Source organism: Aegilops tauschii, chromosome 3 (assembly GCF_002575655.3).
Source record: "Aegilops tauschii subsp. strangulata cultivar AL8/78 chromosome 3, Aet v6.0, whole genome shotgun sequence".
Lineage (NCBI taxonomy): Eukaryota > Viridiplantae > Streptophyta > Magnoliopsida > Poales > Poaceae > Aegilops > Aegilops tauschii.
In genome coordinates this window covers 6,195,603-6,200,585 of record NC_053037.3, presented here as the reverse complement: position 1 = coordinate 6,200,585, position 4,983 = coordinate 6,195,603, and the positions used below count along the sequence as shown (strand labels likewise).

General features: G+C 44.6%; 1 long non-coding RNA gene across 1 annotated transcript; it reads right to left on the bottom strand.

Moving 5' to 3' along the window:
* Nucleotides 1–1,795: 1,795 nt before the first annotated feature.
* LOC109739660 (uncharacterized) lies at nt 1,796–2,965 on the bottom strand. The gene is made up of 4 exons (XR_002227102.3): nt 2,902–2,965; nt 2,747–2,809; nt 2,539–2,651; nt 1,796–2,018 (listed from the first exon to the last, which is right to left on the bottom strand). It is a non-coding gene; the product is annotated as an uncharacterized lncRNA (long non-coding RNA).
* Between the last annotated feature and the right edge of the window lie 2,018 nt (nt 2,966–4,983).

Below are 4,983 nucleotides of genomic sequence, written 5' to 3'. Positions count from 1 at the left end.
GCTCCGGCAGCTCCGGAACATTTCCGGTTTTTATCTCAGAAAATTCCAAAAAGCTTCCAGAATGATTCTGGCATCCTCCAAGAATTATCAGGCATGTGCCGAAACCAATTTGACTTAATGGTGTATCCCGAAACAACTTTTCGGTATCATCGAAACTTATCCGATGACCTCTCTCTGCGGTACGATTCCGCTGTCCGAAACTTTTCGTTGTCCGAAACTTTTTCGGTGATTTTCTCTCAGACTCCCTGTCTAGTATTCAGCAGATAGATGACCCTTAAGCGTGTGACCCTATAGGTTCGGTGAAGTATAGACATGACCCGGAACCCCTTCCGATCAATGATCAACATCGGAGCCGTGGACACCCATATTGACCCCTATACCCACACGAATAAATATTCGAGTGAACCTCCAGTTGCCGTGTGCTATTCCTGTTGCTTCGCGATATGTTACAAATACCCGAGGTGAGACATGTTGGCATTCCCATGGATCAACAACTTGTCCACTATGCTAGTTACCTCGTTACCGGTATTGTTCTCTTTTCTCGTTATCGTATTCCGGCATCCCCGTGATCAAATCACAAAGTGTCTGGCCAGACGATGATGGATACCGTAACACCGAGAGGGCCCAGAGATATCTCTCCATCGTCGGAGGAGAAAATCCCAATCTTGAGCTATCAAGTTACTTGACACACTTTTCCATGAACCCGTAAGCCGCCGTAATAGCCACCCATTTACGGATGACGTTTAACAAACCCCAAAGTTCATGAAGCAAGCATGAAGAAACTCGATACTCTCATGGTCTAAGGAATCATGCAACCGTTAACCATCTCTGTGTTATGTACCAATAAACTTGTGACGAATGAATCTCATAGCATAACATCAATTCGGGTCGATTCAACACAAATGTCCTTCCTGACATTGTGCCCTCAAAGTTGCTTGGCATATACATGCCCATGATTGGGAAACATAATCATCATGCAACACTTGAGCAAGTCTTAGAGGCACGACTAGGAATACATTTTACCGTTTATTATTCCACACGTGCATATGGGTTCTCCCCAGAGCCTTTATGGATATACGGGCTCGGGAACCACAACAGTTATAGCATGGAACATAAACATAATTATGAACAAGGAGATAATCAATAACATTTATTATTGCCTCTAGGGCATATCTGCTACATCAGGCACTTTGCAGGCACGGACGGCTGATGGCAAAGGGCTTTGCCATCTGCCAGCAGATGGCAAAGGGCCGGCTAAATAAACTCTGGTAAAGGCTTCTTTGCTATCTACTGGCAGATGGCAAAGAGCCTGTAGCCTTTGCCATCAGCTGGCCGATGGCAAAGCCTGAGGAACGGGGTTAGCCATGTTAGGAGGCTAACAGCGTGCTTTGCCATCCGCCAGCAGATGGCAAAGGATGCAGGCTCTTTGCCATCTGCCAGCTGATGGCAATGGGTGCAGGCTCTTTGCCATCTGCCAGCAGATGGCAAAGGCTGCAGGCTCTTTGCCATCCACCAACTGATGGCAAAGGCTGCAGGCTCTTTGCCATCCGCCAGCTGATGGCAAAGAATGCAGGCTCTTTGCCATCTGCTGGCGGATGGCAAAGAGAACAAATAGGCCAGACGAGCGCTTTACAGGTTGCTGCCACGTGGCCTCTTTGCCATCTGCCAGCCGATGGCAAAGCTCTTTGCCATCTGCCAGCAGATGGCAAAGTGCCTATATTGCCTCATTTAATTTTGTTTTTTCTTATATCAATTCATTTTCATAGAAAATCAAACATAGATATATATCAATTCATTTTCTTATATGACCAATATAGCATATTCAACACATATTACCAATAGTCATGAACGCAAATATATCCAACACATGTTACAGATAGTAGCAAGTTTCATCCATACATATACATAGTTTCATCAATATTACACAGTTTCATCATAGGTAGCAAGTTTCACAAAGTCAAAACAAAAACTAAAGACAAGCACTCCATCAACCCAAGCTTCCGTGATCTGAAGCAAATCTAGAAAATGGGAAAGAAGAAAGTTAGAAGAAGAAGACTAGAAGAAGAAGATTATTATGATGCAACTAAAATGTGAAGATTATTATGATGCAACTTATATCTGTAAAATAGGTCATTTTGGAGCTAAGTATGGTTATTATGTCATTTTTGAGCCAGCTAAGCATACTAAGTCATTTTGGTGAAAAAAATGCTAAGTAAGGTCATTTTGGAACTAATAAGTTTATTATGTCATTTTGGAGCTAGCTAAGCATATGAAGTCATTTCAGAACTAAAATATGTCATTTCGTAAGCATATTATGTCATTCTAGAGCTAGCTAAGCATATTAAGTCATTTGGAGGAAAAAATGCTAAGTATAGGTCATTTTAGAGCTATCCTAGGTTAAATAGGTCAATATTGAGCTAGCTAAGCATATTAAGTCATTTTGGAGGAAAAAATGCTAACTATAGGTCATTTTAAAGCTATCCTAGGTTAAATAGGTCATTTTGGAGCTAATTAAGCAAAGCACTAGGCAAAACTTACCGTCAACCCGTAGGTGAAGGATCGGGGTTCTTGCTCGCGGTAGTGGCAGACGGAGGAGGATCGGGGTTCTTGCTCGCGCCAATGGCAGACGTCGATGCTTGTCGGGAGTTATGCTGCACCAAACGAAAGATCATTTGCAATGTCTCGTTAGCATGATGCAACTCAAATGTGAAGACTAATAAGTAATGTCCATTCAAATGAAACTCACCGTGTCCGCCGGAGCAATGACTGGCATCGGCGGAGGGGTCTGACCGTTCTTCTCGCACATGCACTGCACATTTGGTTTTGACAAGTCAGTCATATTAGTTACTAATGAAAGGAACATTGCGTGCATGATTTAGCTAATATGTAGAAGAAACTTACCGCGAAGAGCTCGTATATGGCCCGGTTAGCCAAGTCGTTCCGGTTCCTTGAAGGGTAACGCGGCAGAAAACAAAAAAATTCGACCTACGCACCAGCCCAGGACCACTATGGAGACTGCATACATGGTTTGATCTTTTTCATTACCGACTCGTAGCGCAGCGAGAAGTAGAGTCGATGACGATCGGCGGTGCAGATCCCCGCAGCTAGGATTTACAACCTCCCAACCGCGAGGATGTATACCCTCATCTGCTCCTCAGACAGCCCTCCGGGAGGCGGTCGAACAGCCCCCCGGACGGTGTCGCGGACAGCCCTTCGGGAGGACCTTCGAAACTCGAACGGTCACTCGGACAGCCCTTCGGGAGGACCTTCGAAACTCGGACGGTCACACGGACAGCCCTTCGGGAGGCACTCACGAACTAAGACCGAAACTACGATCTCGCTACAGAGTTGCACACATACGGTGTCATCTATCCGGCAGGGCTTCGCCGTCCAGAACTAGTTCCTGCCGGAACCCAGACAGCCTTACGGCTCTACGAAACTCTTTTCGTGGGAGGGAGAGAAGAAGCCAGATAATGCATGGCATGTGTACGAGAGCAAGGGATGATCCTTTAGGCAGCCCCCTCCACCCCTATTTATAGGCCAGGCCCAAGGGTGGCTTCTCCAAGAAGCCAAAGGGGGAAATACCAAAAAGGCCCTCAAGGTGGCTTCTCCAAGAAGCCAAGCAAAAAGCACTTTCACTATTCATGACGACATTTTTCAGCGTCCGTTCAAACTGAAAATATTTATGTGGGCTCAGAACATTTCCAGTACCCACTAAAATAATTTTCAATGCGTTCCGAAACAATTTCGGTTTAGTGATTTTCATCTGCGAAAAGCAAACAAGATTGCGTTTTCACTATTCATGAAGACAATTTTTCGCGTCCACTAAATCCGAAAATATTTCTGCGGGTCTTAGAATAATTCCAGTACCCACTAAAATGATTTTGGATTCGTTCTGAATCAATTTCAGATTAGTGAATTTCATCTGTGAAAAACATCAAAAGCGGTACCGGCAGCTCCGAAACATTTTCGGTTTTTATTTCTGAAAATTCCAAAAAGTTTCCAGAATGGTTCTGGCACCCTCCAGGAATTATCAGGCATGTGCCGAAACCATTTTGACTTAATGGCATACCCCGAAACAACTTTTTCGGTTTCATCGAAACTTGTCCGATGACCTCTCTCTGCGGTACGATTCCGCTGTCCGAAACTTTTCGGTGTCCGCAACTTTTTCGGTGATTTTCTCTCAGACTCCCTGTCTAGTATTCAGCAGATAGATGACCCTTAAGCGTGTGACCCTATAGGTTTGGTGAAGTATAGACATGACCCGGAACCCCTTCCGATCAATGATCAACATCGGAGCCGTGGACACCCATATTGACCCCTATACCCATACGAATAAATATTCGAGTGAACCTCCAGTTGCCGTGTGCTATTCCTGTTGCTTCGCGATATGTTACAAATACCCGAGGTGAGACATGTTGGCATTCCCGTGGATCAACAACATGTCCACTATGCTAGTTACCTCGTTACCGGTTTTGTTCTCTTTTCTCGTTTTGTGTCCCGGCATCCCCGTGATCAAATCACAAAGTGTCTGGCCAGACGATGATGGACACCGTAACAACGAGAGGGCCCGAGTATATCTCTCCATCGTCGGAGGAGCAAATCCCAATCTCGAGCTATCAAGTTACTTAACATACTTTCCCATGAACCCGTAAGCCGCCGTAATAGCCATCCAGTTACGGATGACGTTTAACAAACCCCAAAGTTCATGAAGCAAGCATGAAGAAACTCGATACTCTCATGGTCTAAGGAATTATGCAAACATTAACTATCTCTGTGTTATAAACCATTAACTTGTGACGAATGTATCTCATAGCATAACATCAATCCGGGTCAATTCAACACAAATGTTCTCTTAACATTGTGCCCTCAAAATTGCTGGCATAGACATGCCCATGATCAGGAAAACAGAACCATCATATAACACTTGAGCTAGTCTTAGAGGCCAGACTAGGAATACTTCTGTAACACCCTGGGAATCAT